The sequence below is a fragment of the Muntiacus reevesi genome, chromosome 2, assembly GCF_963930625.1.
Source record: "Muntiacus reevesi chromosome 2, mMunRee1.1, whole genome shotgun sequence".
Taxonomy (NCBI): Eukaryota; Metazoa; Chordata; class Mammalia; order Artiodactyla; family Cervidae; genus Muntiacus; species Muntiacus reevesi.
Window position 1 is genome coordinate 27,538,629 of NC_089250.1, and position 18,318 is coordinate 27,556,946.

Genomic DNA, 18,318 nt, shown 5'->3' on the forward strand with positions numbered 1-18,318 from the left:
TACCGTCTTCCATAGTGGCTGTATCAATTTACATTCCCACCAACAGTGCAAGAGTGTTCTCTTTTCTCTACACCCTCTCCAGCATTTATTGTTTGCAGACTTTCTGATGAGGGCCATTCTGACCCGTGTGAGATGATATCTCATTGTAGTTTTTTTTTTTTTTTTTCATTGTAGTTTTGATTTGCATTTCTCTAATAATGAGCAATGTTGAGCATCTTTTCATGTGTTTGTTAGCCATCTGTATATCTTCTTTGGAGAAATGTCTGTTTAGGTCTTTTTGCGACCTTTTGATTGGGTTGTTTGTTTTTCTGGTATTGAGTTGTATGAACTGCTTGTATATTTTGGAAATTAATCCTTTTTCAGTTGTTTCATTTGCTGTTATTTTCTCCCATTCTGAGGGTTTTCTTTTCACCTTGCTTATAGTTTCCTTTGCTGTGCAAAAGCTTTTAAGTTTAATCAGGTCCCACTTGTTTACTTTTGCTTTTATTTCCATTACCCTAGGAAGTGGGTCATAGAGGATCTTGCTTTGATTTATATCATTGAGTGTTCTGCCCATGTTTTCCTTTAAGAGTTTTATAGTTTCTGGTCTTACATTTAGGTCTTTAATCCATTTTGAGTTTATCTTTGTGTTTGCTGTTAGGAAGTGTTCTAGTTTCATTCTTTTACATGTAGCTGTCCAATTTTCCCAGCACTACTTATTGAAGAGACTGTCTTTTCCCTGTTGTATATTCTTGCCTCCTTTGTCAAAAATAAGGTACCCAAATGTGCATATGGGTTTATTTCTGGGCTTTCTATGTTGTTCCATTTGTCTATATTTCTGTTTTTGTGCCAGTACCCTACTGTCTTGATGATTGTAGCTTTGTAGTATAATCTGAAGTCAGGAAGGTTGATTCCTCCAGCTCCATTTTTCTTTCTCAAGACTGCTTTGGCTATTTGGGGTCTTTTGTGTTTCCATATGAGTTGGGACATTTTTTGTTCTAGTTCTGTGAAAAATGCCTTTGGTAATTTGATAGGGATCACTTTGAACCTGTAGATTGCATTTGGTAGTATAGTCATTTTCACAATATTAATTCTTCCTACCCAGGAACATGGAATATCTCTCCATCTGTTTATGTCATCTTTGATTTCTTTCATTAGTGTCTTATAATTTTCTGTGTACAGTTACTCTGTCCCCTTAGGTAGGTTTATTCCTAGATATTTAATTCTTTTTGTTGCAGTGGTGAATAGGATTGATTCTTAATTTCTTTTTCTGATTTTTCATTGTTAGGATATAGAAATGCAAGTGATTTCAGTGTATTGATTTTGTGTCCTGCAATTTTGCTAAATTCACTGATTAGCTCTAGTAATTTCCTGATACTATTTTTAGGGTTTTCTATGTACAGTATCATGTCATCTGCAAACAGTGAGAGCTTTACTTCTTCTTTTCCAATCCAGATTCCTCTTATCTCTTTTTCTTCTCTGATTGCTATAGCTAGGGCTTCCAGAACTATGTTGAATAATAGTGGTGAAAGTGGACACCCTTGTCTTGTTCCTGATCTTAGGGGGAATGCTTTCAGTTTTTCACCATTGAGAATAATGTTTGCTGTAGGCTTATCATATATGGCCTTTACTATGTTGAGGTAGGTTCCTTCTATGCCCATTTTTTGAAGAGTTTTAATCATAAATGGGTGCTGCATTTTGCCAAAGACTTTTTCTGCATCTGTTGATATGATCATATGGTTTTTATCTTTCAGTTTGTTAATACGGTGTATCACATTGATTGATTTGTGTATACTGAAGAATCCTTGCATCCCTGGGATAAACCCGACTCGATCATGGTGTATGAGCTTTTTTATGTGTTGCTGAATTCTGTTTGCTAAAATTTTGTTCAGAATTTTTGCACCTATGTTTATCAGTGATATTGGCCTGTAGTTTTCTGTGTTGTCTTAGTCTGGTTTTGGTATCAGGGTGATGGTGGCCTCATGGAATTGAGTTTGGAAGTGTTCCTTCTTCTGCAATGTTTTGAAAAAGTTTTAGAAGGATAGGCATTAGATCTTCTCTAAATGTTTGATAGAATTCTCCTGTGAAGCTACCTCTTCCTGGGCTTTTGTTTTTCAGGAGATTTTTGATCACAGCTTCAATTTCAGTGCTTGTAATTGGGTTATTCATAATTTCTATTTCTTCCTGGATCAGTCTTGGGATATTGAACTTTTCAAAGAATCTGTCCATTTCTTCCAGTTCATCTATTTTATTGCCATATAGTTGTTCATAATAGTCTCTTATAATCCTTTGTATTTCTGCATTGTCTATTGTAACCTCTCCTTTTTCATGTCTAATTTTGTTGATTTGATTCTTCTCTCTTTTTTTCTTGATGAGTCTGGCTAAAGGTTTGTCAATTTTTTTTTATCTTCTCAAAGAATCAGTTTTTAGTTTTATTATTAGTCTCTACTTTTGTTTCTTTCATTTCTTTTTCATTTATTTCTGCTCAGATCTTTATGATTTATTTCCTTCTACTAATTTTGAGGTTTTTTTGTTCTTCTTTTTCCAATTTTAGGTGTAAAGTTAGGTTGTCTATTTGATGTTTCTCTTGTTTCTTGAGGTAGGATTGTATTGCTATAAACTTCCCTGTTAGAACTGCTTTTGCTGCATCCCATAGGTTTTAAGTTGTCATGTTTTCATTGTCATTTTTTTCTAGAAATTTTTTTATTTCCCTTTTGATTATTCAGTACTGTTCGTTATTTAGAAACATGTTGTTTAGTCTCCAAGTGTTTGTGTTTCTTATACTTTTTTTTTTTTGGTAATTGATATCTCGTCTCATAGCATTGTGGTCACAGAAGATGCTTGATATGATTTCAATTTTCTTATATATACTGAGGTTTGATTTGTGACCCAAGATTTGGTCTATCCTGGAGAATGTTCCATGTGCACTTGAGAATAAGGTGTATTCTTCTGCATTTGGATGGAATGTCCTGAAGATATCAATGAGATCCATCTCATCTAATGTATCATTTAAGACTTGCATTTCCTTATTAATTTTCTGTTTTGATGATCTGTCCATTGGTGTGAGTAGGGTGTTAAAATCTCCTACTATTATTGTGTTACTGTCAATTTCTCCTTTTATGTCTGTTAGTGTTTGTCTTATGTAATGAGGTGCTCCTATGTTGGGTGCATAGATATTTGTAATTGTTACATCTTCCTCTGGGATTGATCCCTTGACCATTATGTAGTGTCCTTCCTTATCTCTTGTAATCTTATTTTAAGGTCTATTTTATCTGATATGTGGATTCCTACTCCAGTTTTCTTTTGCTTCCCATTTGCATGGAATATATTTTTCCATCCTCTTGCTTTCAGTCTATATGTGTCTTGAGGTCTGAAGTGGGCTTCTTGTAGACAGTGTATATACGGGTCTTGTTTTTTGATCCATTCAGCCAGTCTGTGTCTTTTGGTTGGAGCATTTAATCCATTTACATTTAAAGTAATTATTGATATATATGTCCCTATTACCACTTTCTAATCGTTTGGAGTTGATTTTGTAGATTTTTTTTTCTTCTCTTATATTTCTTGACTATATAAGTCCCTTTAACATTTGTTGTAAAGCTGGTTTGGTGGTACTGAATTCTCTTAACTTTTGCTTGTCTGAAAAGCTTTTTGTTCTGCCATCAATTTTGAATGAGATTCTTGCTGGGTACAGTAATCTTGGTTGTATATTTTCCCCTTTCAGTACTTTAAATATATCCTGCCATTCCCTTCTGGCCTGTAGAGTTTCTGCTGAAAGATCAACTGTTAAGTATATGGGGTTTCCCTTGTATGTTACTTGTTGCTTCTCCCTTGCTGTTTTTAATATTCCTTCTTTGTGTTTAGTCTTTGTTATTGATTAGTATGTATCTAATTAAACTAACAAAGGCTATATGTCTGGGCTTCCCTTGTAGCTCAGTCAGTAAAGAATCTGCCTGCAGTATAGGAGACCCAGGTTCGATCCCTGGCTTGGGAAGATCCCCTGGAGAAGGAAATGGCAACCCACTCCAGTATCCTTGCCTGGAAAATCTCATGGACACAGTAGCCTGGTGGGCTGCAGTCCATGGGGCCACAGACAGTAGGGCACGACTGAGTGATTAACACTTAGTATGTGTCTTGGCATGTTTCTCCTTGGGTTTATCCTGTATAGGACTCTTTGCGCCTCTTGAACTTGATTGACTATTTCTTTCTCCATGTTGGGGAAATTTTCAACTACAATCTCTTCAAAAGAGATTTTCTTTTTCTTTTTCTCTTCTTCTTCTTCTTCTGGGACCCCTATAATTCAAATGTTGGTGCATTTGGTATGGTCCCAGAGGTCTCTGAGACTGTCCTTAGCTCTTTTCATTCTTTTTACTTTATTCTGCTCTTCAGAAGTTATTTCCACCATTTTATCTTCCAGTTTACTGATTCATTTCTCTGCTTCAGATATTCTGCTATTGATTCCTTCTAGAGTATTTTTAATTTCAGTAATTGTGTTGTTTGTCTCTGTATGTTTATTTTTTAATTCTTCTAGGTCTTTGTTAATTGGTTCCTGCATTTTCTCCATTTTGTTTTCAAGGTTTTTGATCATCTTTACTATCATTATTCTGAATTCTTTTTGAAGTAATTTGCCTATTTCCTGTTCATTTATTTGGACTTCTGTGTTTCTAGTTTGTTCCTTCATTTATGCCATATTTCTCTGCCTTTTCATTATTATTTTTTTAAGTTATGGTATTTGAGGTCTCCTTTTCCCAGGCTTCAAGGGAAGTTGAATTCTTTCCTTGAAGAAGGTTGAATTCTTTCTTCCTTTTGGTTTCTGCCCTCCTAAGTTTGGTCCAGTGGTTTGTGAGCCTCGTATAGGGTGAGATTTGTGCTGAGTTTTTGTTTGTTTGTTTTTCCTCTGGTGGGCAAGGCTGAGTGAGGCTGAGTGAGGTGGTAATCCTGTCTGCTGATGATTTGGCTTGTATTTGTTTTTGTTTTGTTTATTGTTTAGATGAAGCATCCTGCACAGGGTGCTACTGGTGGTTGGGTGATGCTGGGTCTTGTATTTAAGTGGTTTCCTTTGTCTGAGTTCTCACTATTTGATACTCCCTAGGGTTAGTTCTCTGGTAGTCTAGGGTCTTGGAGTCAGTGCTCCCACTCCAAAGGCTCAGGGGTTGATCTCTGGTCAAGAACGAAGATTCCACAAGTGGTTTGTTATGGCATTAAGTGAGATTAAAACAAATATCCCAAAGCTAGAGACCAAAGATGAAACCCAGACAAATGACAGTTATGAAATCAGACAAATAATAATTAAAATAGTGGAATATATACATATACATATACACCTATGAGCAAAGTGACAACAGTCCAGCAAAAATAACGTACAGTAGATTGACCCAGCAAACAGAGGAAATCAAAAATTATATTTACCAGTTAAGAACAAAACTAACTTAAGCACAAACTGGAAAACAAAACTAAAGCAAGGTGCCAAGTGGGGAATAAAGCAATGAAAACAAAGCTAACAAATATGTTGAGAGGAAAGGAAAGAAAGAATAGATATGCAAAGTTAAACAGAGGTAGATAAAGAAGATTTATATATGTTAAAAATTAACTGCAAGGGGAAAAGAACAGTATGAAAAGCAAGCAAAGGAATAAATGTAGAAGAAATAATCATAGGTTTAAAAAATTAAAATTAAGAGAAAAGGAAAAAAAGAGGAAAACTCCCCTGAAGTGCAAAAGCCCAATGTAGAGGCAGAGGTTTATGACAACAATAAAAAATGTGACTGAGAAACAAATAAAAGCTCAAAAACTTAATTGGCTTTCTTAGTGCCAATAAAATTGACAACTACAACAGTGGGGGTGGGAATCCAAAAGAATCTACAGAACAAGCCAAAAAATAAGAATAATAAAATTTTTTTGAGTCACTGCTGTCAGAGTCCTTTCCCTCGCTGGGAGTCACCGACCATCTTACCTCCCTAGGATGCCCTCCAACACTCTGCTGATCTCTGGACCTGCTGTGAGGGCTGCTCAGATTTTAGTCTGGTCCTACTCCTGTGTGTTCTTGCCTCCAATGTCCACAGCTATCAGAGCTAGTGCATTTCCTTTTGTGGGAGCTCTCAATGGTCTTTTATATATCCCATACACAGAGTCTGCTTAGTTGATCGTGTGGATTTAATCTGCAGCCTGTACAGCTGGTGGGAAGGTTTTGGGTCTTCTTCCTTAGCCGCACTGCCTCTGTGTTTCAACTGTGGTTTTATTTCCACCTCTACACGTGGGTCGTCCACTAGGGTTTAGCTCCTGAGGCTGCCCTGGAAGGTTTGGGATTGCCCCTGTGAAGGCCAGGTGTGGAGGTGGTGCAGCTGCTTGGGTCACAGGGGTTCTGGCAGCACCAGGTACTCAGGGGGGTTGCCGGCTAGGGCAGCAGGATATAGTGCTGTAGAAGGGTATGGCAACCAGTATTGGCCAATACGCTCCAGTATTCTTGCCTGGAGAACCCCCTCTCTGATAGAGAACCCTGGCAGGCTACGGTCTACAGGATCGCAGAGTCTGACACAACCGAAGTGACCCTGCGCGCATAGACACAAGACTTTTTGTGCCTGTGGCAGCTCTGCCCGGTGAGAGTTGAGCGTGAAGGTGGTGCAGCTGCTTGGCTTGTGGGGACCTAGGTGGCACCGTGTGCAGGGGACACGGACTGCCTCCACCGCAGGAGTTACGGCCCTATCAGAGTCTTTTTTCGAGCCTCTTGTAGCTGGTGATCACAAGGCCTCTTTGGCCGGTCTTTCTCTGTAGCTCCTCCTGTTCAGGCACTTAGAGGGCTCCCTTGCCTGGGGTCCTTCTCTGTTGTTCCGCAGGTCAGGCACATAGAGGGTACCCCCTGGCTGGGGTCCTACTCTGTAGATTGGCGCATCAGGCACTTAAAGGGGCACCCTGGGCGGGGTCCTACTCTAGTTCAGCGTGTCAGGCATTTGATGGGCCAGCCTCCCTATTGTTCAGCTGCCTTGCTGGCATGTGAGGGGAGAGAGGCTATGGTGATGGCTCCAACCCCTACGCGTGACTCAGCAGTATCTATCGCCTTACTTCCATGGCTGTCTGGCTTTCCTTCACCAGCATTTCCCACCACGATCTCCTCCCTTTCATCCCCTCAATCCGTCTCTCCACAGTCAACAGGAGCCATCCCTCCGGGATTGCTCCACAATCCCTAAACTCCAACTCCCAGTCACTGTACCTTCCAGGAGACCAGCATTCCTCTCCTGGGTATTACGCCTGTGGCAAAGACTTTGATTCTCTTTCCATTTAAGCTGCCACAGATCAGCTGTTTCACACTCAGCCTTAAATGTTTCTCGTTCGACTCAGACACTTGCCCTACTGTGGGGATCGGACCCCTGCTTCAGTTCCCCCACCCACTGAGGGCAGGTCCAGTCCGACTAACATTCCTGTTTTTCCTGCTAGTTTCTTCATCCTACTGAGTTTTGCGTGGTTCTATATATTCTTTTCCACTGGTCAGGTACTCCTGTCCGCTCTTCCACTGGTCAGGTACTCCTGTCCGCTCTCAGCTGGTGTTCTGCATGCACTTCTGTGTCTGAAGGTGTATTCCTGATGTATCTATGGAGAGAGATGTACTCCATGTCCACCTACTCCTCTGCCATCTTGTTCTCTACATTCTTTTTCATCGTGTTTTATCACAGAATATTGGCCATTGTTCCCTGTGCTATACAGTAGGACCTTGTTGTTCTTCCATTCTATTTGTAATAGCTTGTATCTGCTAATCCCAAACTCCCAGTCCATCCCTTCCCCTCTCTCCTTCCCCCTTGGCAACCTCTCTATGTCTGTGAGTCTGTTTCTGTTTTGTAGATAAGTTCATTTATCTCATATTTTAAGATTCCATATATAAATGATATCATATGATGTTTGTCTTTCTCTTTCTGACTTAGCTCACCTGGTTTGAGAATCTCTAGTTGCATCCTTACAAATGGCTGAGTAGTATTCCACTGTATGTACCTACCACATTTTCTTTATTCATTCATTTGCTGATGGACACTTAGAATGTCTCGATGTCTTGGCTGTTGTGAATTGTGTTGCATGAACATTGGGCTGCATGTATCTTTTCTTTTTTTGTATCTTTTCAAATTTAAGTTTTCTCTGAGTTTATACCCAGGAGTGTGTTTGGATCCTATGGGAACTCTATTTTTAGTTTTTTGAGGAACCTCTGTTCTGTTTCCCATAGTGGCTACATCAATTTATATTCCCACCAACAGTTTAAGAGGGTCCCCTTTTCTCCACACCCTCTCCAGCATTTGTTATTTGTAGATATTTTTCATGATGGCCCTTCTGACTATTGTGAGGTGGTACTTCATTGTAGTTTGGATTTGCATTTCTTTAAAAATTAGAAATGTCGAGCATCTTTTCATGTGCCATTTGGCCATCTGTATGTGTTCTTTGGAGAAAAGTCCATTTAGGTCTTCTGCTCATTTTTTGATTGGGTTGTTTGTTTTTTTATTGTTGAGTTATATGAACTGTTTATATCTTCTGGAAATTAAGCCCCTGTTGGTTGCATCATTTGCAAATATTTTCTCCCATTCTGTATGTTGTCTTTTTGTTTTGTTTATGGTTTCCTTTGCTATACAAAAGCTTGTAATTTTGATTAGGTCCCGTTTGTTTATTTTTGCTTTTTATTTCTGTGATCTTGGGAGACTGACCTAAGAAAACATTGGTAGGATTTCTGTGAGCTGTTTTGCCTATGTTCTCTTCTAAGAGTTTTATGGTGTCTTGTCTTATATTTAAATCTTTAAGCCATTTTGCGTTTATCTTTGTGTATGGTGTGAGGGAGTGTTCCAACTTCATTGATTTACATGTGGCTGTCCAGCTTTCCCAACACCACTTGCTGAAGAGACTATCTTTTTTTCCACTGTATAGTCTTGCTGAAGGGCAAGCTTTAGCATGGCAGGGCCATGCATCATTCTCCTGAACATTGGGAGTGCTCAGAAACCTACACAGTGGCCAAGCGTGGGGAGGGTGGAGTGTGTGATTCAGGCTTCTCTCTTCTTTGGGGAGAACAGGCATCTGCAGTGGGCTGTATTAATGTCCAGGGCCTTGAGGAGAAGCCGCTACCTGACCACAGACCCCTGGGCAGCAGGAGACAGGACTGGAGGGAGACACCTTTCTGGGACCTTCAGACCTTTAGCAGTTGGGGCAGCACATAACCTAGTAGGGAACCATAGTTAGACTTGGAGAAAGCATGCATGCCACGTGGTTGTGAAAGGACACACATACCCATGAGATGTCCTAGAAATGATGACAGAGGCTTTGGGGGTGGCTGGGGAATCCTACAATGGTAAGCAGGTTCAGAGTCAGAGGACTACTTTGTATCATTTTATTTTGCAGTGTCTTGTTTGGGGTCTGCACTCAGCCAGTAGGCAGAGCCCCCACCCTCCTATTGAGTGGCACCCAGAGATGGAACAGCTTGGAGGCCACCAATGAGTAGGAACAGCCAGAGGTGGCCTCAGGGCTCAGGAAGCTCATGGCGTGGGCCCCCGTGTTTGGTTTGGCTCATGAGAAGAGCATCTTTTCTGCTTAGTAAACCCCAGATCAAAGGCTGATCATCTAAGGCATGTATGCAAGTTAGCAAGCTATCTATCATAAGGTTTCAGAGGGCAGGGTCATGCCCTCCCATCTCTCATTGGTACTTAATACATGTTATCTGTAGACTCTGATTGAATTGGATGACAAGGGCAGGATTAGTTAGCTCCAGGTTAGTCTCTGCCATCCTTTAATCCCTCATCTTTATCCCTCTATACACCCCTCTACACCCCCTAGCAGGTCCCATCTAATGGATCCGGAGTGAGAGGAAGCCCAGAGAAGTGAGAGTTTCCATGGAGGGAAAAACAGAAGGAATGGAGAGTGTGCTCATGAATGTCAGGTGACAGCAGAGGTTAAACCTGAAGGAGTCCTGGCCTTGTCATCCAATTCAGTCAGACTCTACAGATAAACATGGAGGTGGTAACTGTTCACCTAATTACCTGTCATGTGACCCAGCAAAATTACTGTCCCCTCTATACCCCTGGCTACACACGTCTGCCCTGTGAATGGTACTACAGGGTTAAAGTACCAGAACTGATGTCAGAAGGAGGAGGAAAAACCCCATAAACATTGTCACATCCAGGGTTGATGTAGGGAAGTCTCTGGAGCTCTGGGTCTGGATGTGATGTTGAGGAGGCCAGGGAGGTAGGGTGATAGTGGACTTGCAATTTTCACCATCCTTTTTTAAAAAATATTTTATTTATTTATTTATTTATTTTTTTTTTTTTTTTATTTTTATTTATTTGGCTGTGCCATGTCTTAGTTGCGGCATGGGGGATCTTTAGATGCTGCATCTTAGTGCATCCATATTGTGGCGTATATCAGAACTTCATTTTTATGGATGAATAATAGTCCATTATCTGTATGTACCACATTTTGTTTATCCATTCATATGTTGATTGACATTTGGGTGGTTTACCCCTTTTGGCAATTGTGAGTAATGCTGTGATGAACACTGGTGTACCATTGTGTGTTTGAGTCTCTGTTTTCAGGTTTTTTCTGGTATACACCTAGGAGTAGAATTGCTGGGTCATATGGTAATTATACGTTATCTTTTTGAAGAACTGCCAAACTAGTTGATATTCTTAGTTTTTGAACAGGAGGCTCTGCATTTTCATTTGGCACTGGGCTCTGCAAGTTGTTTTGATGGTCTGGCCTGCCAGGGCTACTGTCAGATACCAAAGAAAGTGAAAATGAAGTCGTTCAGTTGTGTCAGACTCTTTGCAACCCTGTGGATTGTAGCCCACCAGTCTCCTCTATTCATGGGATTTTCCAGGCCAGAATATTGGAGTGGGTAGCTATTTCCTTCTCCAGGGGATCTTCACCACCCAGGGATCGAACTTGGGTCTCCCACACTGCAGGCAGACTCCTTACCGTCTGAGCCAGCAGGGATCCTGTTCAGACATCAAAGTCTAAGGCATATTTAAATCACCTCTCCCGGGTGTGGAGAAAAGTGAACCCTCTTACACTGTTGGTGGGAATGCAAACTAGTACAGCCACTATGGAGAACAGTGTGGAGATTTCTTTAAAAACTGTAAATAGAACTGCCATATGACCCAGCAATACCACTTCTGGGCATACACACTGAGGAAACCAGATCTGAAAGAGACACGTGCACCCCAATGTTCATCACAGCACTGTTTGTAATAGCCAGGACATGGAGGCAACCTAGATGCCCATCAGCAGACAAATGGATAAGGAAGCTGTGGTACATATACACCATGGAATATTATTCAGTCATTAAAAAGAATTCATTTGAATCAGTTCTAATGAGATGGATGAAACTGGAGCCTATTATACAGAGTGAAGTAAGCCAGAAAGATAAAGAACATTACAGCATACTAACACATATATATGGAATTTAGAAAGATGGTAACGATAACCCTATATGCAAAACAGAAAAAGAGACACAGATGTACAGAACAGACTTTTGGACTCTGTGGGAGAAGGCAAGGGTGGGATGTTTCGAGAGAACAGCATCGAAACATGTATATTATCAAGGGTGAAACAGATCACCAGCCCAGGTTGGATGCATGAAACAAGTGCTCAGGGCTGGTGCACTGGGGAGACCCAGAGGGATCGAGTAGAGAGGGAGGTGGAAGGGGGGATTGGGATGGGGAATACATGTAAATCCATGGCTGATTCATGTCAATGTATGACAAAACCCACTACAATATTGTAAAGTAATTAGCCTCCAACTAATAAAAATAAATGAAAAAAAAAAAAAATCACCTCTCCCATGGGTGCTTTAGCATGTATCACTTCTATTTAACCAGAAATTAGCCACCACACCTACCCTGTGCTCCTGTGGACAAACATTTTTTTAACTGCTATCACTGTTATATTTTTATTATAGTATTATTATAGCTACAAAGCTCTATGTGATATACATATTAAGCTTTTTGTTTTTTCTATTCTTTTGCAAATTCTTTTCCCATTGAGGCTATTACAGAATACTGAGCAGAGTTCTCTGTGCTATACAGTGGCCCATGTTGATATATCTATTTTAGGTACGTTTTTGTTCAGTCGGTAAGTTGTGCCCGATTCTTTGCGACCCCATGAACTGCAGCGCACCAGGCTTCCCTGTCTTTCACTATCTCCCGGAGTTAGTAGCAGTGTATATATGTCAGTCCCAAATCCCAGTTCATTCCTCCCCGCAGTCTTCTCCTCTGGTAACTGTAAATTCATTCTCTAAGTCTGTGTTTCTGTTTCTGCTTTGTAGGTAAGTTTTTTTGTATCAATTTTTTTAAAGATTCTGCATATAAGTGCTATCGTATGAAATTAGCCGCCACACGTAGCCTAGAGCCCACTTAAGTTTGCTGTACTCCTGTGGACAGACATGGTTTTTACTTCTTGTCACAGGGCAGAAGGAGAATGCTTTCCTTAAGGTCATTGGCTTGAGGCCTGAACACATCCACATCCACAAAGCTTACTTACGTCTGTACTAATGTGACTAGTACCATGCAGTCCTTACTGACGACTTGATTCCCCTGTCTTTACCAACATGATTTAACGATTGTAGAAACATTTGCCCAAGAAGATAAAAGCTGTAAATAATTTTATGGTTTTAGGAACTTCTCCTAAACCCACTTAAAACTGCTTAGCTTTTCAGCAGATAACATCAAATGATTGTTACCACACCTTGCTGTGCCCACAATCCTGAGCTATTACATCAAGAACCTACACAATCCTAATGAGCCCCACCTGAAAGACCCACCTTCAACCTGATAAATAACCTGCCTGACTCAGAGACACTGTCGAGACTGGCGAGTAATGACCTCTGTTACTGCTGGGAGCTCTGCTTTATCAACAGGTTGTCTTGGTGATATATTACAGGAGCCTGTATTTAATAAGCTACAGTTTTACTTTTTTAAAAAAAATAAACATTTTGATTAATTTATTTATTTTTGGCTGCACTGTGTTGCTGCATGTGGGCTTTCTCTGTTGTGTCAAGCCGGGACTGCTCTATTTGCGGTACACAGGCTTCCCAATGCAGTGGCTTCTCTTGTTGCAGAACCCGGGCTATAGGGCTTCAGTGGTTATGGTGCGTGGGCTCAGTAGCTGTAGCTCGAGGGCTTAGTGGAATTGAAGGCATGTGGAATCTTCCCAGACCAGGGTTCAAACCCATGTCCCCTGCACTGGCAGGTGAATTCTTAACCACTGGACCGCCAGGGAAGTCCACAATTTTACTTTCTGCGTGATGCAGTTGCTCCAATCTTATTTGACCCAACATCCATCCATCCGACCATCCATCCATCCACTGATTTATTCACTTAACTGTTTATTGAGTGCCTACTGTGCGTTAGGCATCCTTAGACACTAGCTCCATGATACAGCTCTTGTTTTTACAGAGTTCACTCTGGTTTAATGCTTCTGCTGTTGGAGAAAGTGGGGATTAAGAGCCACTTTCAACTTGAATCTATTTGAAAATAGAACTTTCTGCAGCAAACAATCTGGATCCCTTTTAAAATCTGGATCTCTGGACTTTCTAGGAGGGAGGAAAAACTTTTCCACTACTCTCTTATGTTCAGTACTCGAGGGCCTACGAATATAAACAGCAAAAGACAGATTATAAGGAGAAAAGGAAGGCAAATTTTATTAATATTTTACTTAGAGTTCACAGAAAAAAGTGAAACTCAAGGTAGACTTGATTTGGAGATTTATATGTCATCTTCAACAAAGGAAAGCAGGTTTGGGCTTCTAGGGATGATACCTTGTGGAGAAGTGACAAGGAAATATAAGGGGGAAAACTAATGGAAGATAAGGGTTATTTATTTATTAAGATTATAGATTTATTTCTGGCTGTACTGGGTCTTCCTTGCTGTGCAAGCTTTTCTCTAGCTGCAGTGAGCAGGGAGCTACTCTCTAGTTGTGGTTACTTGGGCTCCTCATTGCGGTGGCTTCTCTTGTTGCAGAGCCTGGGTTCTAGGTGCAAGGGCTTCGGTAGTTGTGGCACATGGGCTTAGTTCTTCCATGACACATGGGATCTTCCCAGACCAGGGATTGAACCCATGTTCCCCAAATTGTCAGGAGAATTCTCTACCACTGAACCACCAGAGAAGTCCAAGGATTATTTTAACAAGGTCTGTGTATGCAGATTCGTCTTGGTGATGACTCTGTCTTGCTAATAAGAATCTCTTTCTAGTACAGGGGGAGGGGAACCTTCCCCAAGGGAATGTTATGCCCTGTTTTTAGACAGAAAAGGGGAGGGACGAGAACTCATTTAGCACTGTGTTGATTCTCGCTTGCCTTCAGTTTATAATCAGTAATAATCCTGATGCCAAAGTAGTGTATTTGGGAATGGCATATCGTGGTCCCTTTGACTTGATCTTTAGGAGGCGGGGCTGCTAGATGGTCTTAGTGGGAGTTTGTCACTCCTAACGATTACCTGACTTGTCAGCGCTCTGTCTTGTTACCTCTAAGGTGCGTCTTGTTTCCAGGTACCACCTGCGCAGCCAGTGTGGAGACAGAGAGCAGAGGCTAGAAGCCAGAAGGTGGCCCAGTCCCCTGGCATGGCCCTATCAAGCCAGGAGGCCGGTTGGTGAAATGACCCAACGGCCCTTCCCGGGAGAGCTCCCAGAGGGCTATTTGCCAGGATATGTAATCAGCCTGGTGAGGAAGGAGCCCTATCAGAAGCTTTGCCAAGAGCTATGACCTGCCAAACCGGTTTGTGAAGCAGCTCCAGCCACTTCGGGGAGGACTGTTATGTGTCTGGATGAACACAAATCTGGACCCTCAAACTGTTCTCTGCGTGTTCAGTTTTCTTTTCACTGAAGATGCGCTTTCACTTTTCTTCCTTTTTTATCTTTTCTGCAGCCACTCGAGACGCTGCAGCCCAGCCTGTTTATCTTGTGAGCTGCAGAGGCACTCACAGCCCCCGCTGCGGCTCCGTCCCCGGGTGATTGCATCTCTCCTAGGTAATGGGGTTTCTGACCAGCCTTTTGTGTCCTGCCAAGCCACAATGGGACAGGAATGTTCTCCCCTTATTTTTATCAGACGCTTTTATTTCCTGAGCTGTTTTGTCAAGTGGGCCTGTTTCTGATTTTGCTCCTGGTTAGGAAAGGGGCCCAGGATTCCGGGAGATCAGATGCCTTGGGGTGTCGATTGGGCTTTATAAGAATGAAACCAGAGTCCATCACGTGCTGAAGCCCAGGGCCAATGGAGTGCTGCCTCCCAAGAGGCCAATCAATTTCAATTAAGGAGATTAAAAGCCCCGAGCACAGGCAGGGGTGGTCACGGGTTTCTGAATGCCTTGCTTCTCCAGGAGCCTGAAAGCAGGCTGCAGGCTCCAGAAGCACTGGATGGTGTCCTCTGGGTCAATGGCAAGACAGCAGTGAGGGGTCAAATGCAAAAAGAGAGCTGGCTTTAGGGACTCAGTGATCTTCGGGGGGCCCTTCTGGCATGTGGGGCAGGACTGACCTGTTAGTGTCCTCAACCCCATTAAGTATCCAGTCCCAAGTCACCGGGATGTCACAACAACACACCACCCCTACTTCCAGATGGAACCACCCCAGGATCCCGGCAGCCGCCTTTGACCTGCTGTCCAGGTTAGGGGGCAAGCCTCTGCGGCTTTTGGGTGGAGACCTGGTCCTTCTGGTCTGGACCCTCCTTCTCCATTGGGCATCCCAGAGGCTCTAGATCTGCCTCTCTCACTAGCTGCTCAGGCATCCTAAAGGCCATACCCCAAAGGGGTAAGCACAGAGGTCAGGACAGGACATCTGGTGAAGGAGAAGGGCCTTTGGTATCACACAGATCCAGGGCTGAGCCGCCTCTGCCTCTTGCACTGCATTGACCGTGAGTCAGCACGTGACAACCCTGTGCTTGTTTTTTTTTTTTTTTAAGCCCAGTGGACATCACAAGTCATCCCGTTGTACCCAGGCACCCAAGTGAGCCTCCTTCCATGTTTATAAAAAGGAGCTTACTCCCCACCCCTGGCCTCATGAGGTTTGCCAGACCCACAGGAGGTACTTTAAGTACATAAACCATCCTTGATTGCATGACCCAATTTTTGCAGGGCAAAAATTACACTCAGATCTGGTGATTTTTGTTCAGAAGCCAGTACATCAACATCACGAGAATTTGATGAAAGTGCTTTGTCCACTGTAAATGCTAGGTGGGTGTTAAAGGACGGGACGGGAGGACCGGGACCATTGGAGGAAGAGCAGGAGAGGAAGGAGGAAGGAACCACAGGAGGGGGTGTGGCGTGAGGCCAGTGGAAACCACGGGTATCTGTTGGGCAGGAAAGAGAAACCAGATACAGCTTCTTGAGCAATGGAACTTCAGAGACAAGCACAGAGTTTGCTGACAATTCCAGGAGGCTGAAGCCACCGTTCCCCTAGTCCTTGGGGGCGAGTTTATCTCAGAGGACTGGCTGTTTGTCAGGGCTCGGGTCTCTTCCTCCTCTCGGCTGTTTACCTTCTTGCTACCTTCCTATTAACAGCACAGCCTGGAGAAAGAAGGGAGCAGGAAGGGAGGCTCATTTCAGTCCATTTGGCTTCTTGTTTGATTACGTAAAGAACTGGATGGCTGCTGCAGAAAGTGACTTCATCAAGAAGGATGGGGTCACAAGACTCCAAACCCTCATGGGGAGCCAGGTGCATGGCGGGTCATGGACTAAGCCAACATCACCATCGTTGATGGCAGGGCCAGTCGCCTGCTGTCCTGCTACAGCCCCCAGCCTCCCGGGCCTGCTTCCATTCCTGACCTACTTCTCCCAGGATAATTGAGAAATGAGTGATGAGAGCTGGGATGGCTGCTCATAAACTTCTACAGCATCTGGACCTTCCTATAAAGCAACAGCACAGTCAGCCTTGTGCATGTTGTGTTGTATAAAAATGATCTCACTTTTTTTTTTTTGGCCATACTGCATGGCTTGTGGGATCTTAGTTCCCTGACCTGGGATTGAACCCAGGCCCTCAGCAGTGAAAGTGTGGAGTTCTAACCACTGGACCGCCAGGGATATCCCAAGGACCAGTTTTCTTATTTGCAATGAGATTTGATTGCAGATAAGATAAAAAATGAGGTGCTTGTATAAAATACAACTCATTTCTTTTTTATGATAAGGCTTCATAGACCTAGCACTGCTGTTGAATTGGCATGGATGCCCCTAAGTGCTGCGCTCATTCTTGCGATCTGTCTCTATCCCGTTCTGGAGCAGTGACCGAGCCCTCAGGGGGCCTCCTGCTGCAGACCACCCTTTCCTGGAGCAGTGGTGCCTGAAGCTTCCAGGCCTGAGTCAGAGAGCAGAAGCAAAGTTGCCCGCCTCCCCAACTCGTGAGCTGTGTGAATTTGGGTCAAGCACTTATCCGGTCTGTGCCTCAGTTACTGCATCTAGCAAATGGAGGCAATGGTAGCTGCCCCTCCTCAGGGAGATTATGAAGATTAAGTGAGATGGTGCCTGGCAAGCACTTCACATGGTGCCTTGTTACTCTGTCCTCTTCCTTCTTTAGGAAAAGGGCCCCAATGGAGAAGGCAGGACCCTGCCCCATGAAAGAGGGACGCATGCCTAACAAGAGCAAAGGGGCCTCTTTCACAAAATCATAGGATGTCCAAACAGAAGGTCTGGGTGGATGCAACTTCTGGGAACCCAGACAGGAGTGAAAGTTTCCCTGGAGAAAATTTCCCCAGCAAGAAGCCCCGGAGCAGGAAAGCTAGGATGACCAGACTAGTTGACCAAATGGTTCGAATTTCAAATCCTGCATTCAGACTTGCCGAGGGATGACATCCTGACCAAAGAGAAGACTGATCTCCGTGGAATCTAAGATAAAAATCTAAGATAAAACATGACGCATTTGAGCACTGAACAGTTGGTATGTCTGGGGTCTCTGGGTTTCGCTCAGTAAAGCTCATAGGCACCATCTTGGGGCATTGAGATGAATGTCAGGAGACCTGGGGCCTCTGACATTGGGCCATCAGTACCAAAGTGGCAGCAGAGGCACCTGTGTCCATTCGCTCAGACCCCCAGGGACCGGGATGCTTAAACAACAGAAATTTCTTGTCTCGTGTTCTGGTGGCTAGAAATGTGAAATTGAGGTGTGGACAGGGTTTGTTACTTCTACGGGCGATAAGGGAATGGTCTGTTCCAGGTCTCTCTCTTTGTCTTCTGGGTGGCTGTCGTCCCCCTGTGTTTGTTTGGGTTTTTTTAAAATTTTCATTTATTTAATTTATTTTTGACTGCACTGGGTCTTTGTTATTGCACACAGGCTTTCTCTTGTTGTGGTGTGTGGGCTTCTCACTGCAGTGGCTTTCTTATTGTGGCTCACCAACTCTTGAGTTCAGCTCTAGAGT

The 18,318-nt window shown here is 42.9% G+C and overlaps 1 long non-coding RNA gene across 1 annotated transcript in view; it reads left to right on the top strand.

Moving 5' to 3' along the window:
• The window catches only part of LOC136157808 (uncharacterized), a 31,613-nt gene that overhangs the window by 10,772 nt on the left and 2,523 nt on the right, over positions 1-18,318 (top strand). The window lies entirely within an intron of this gene.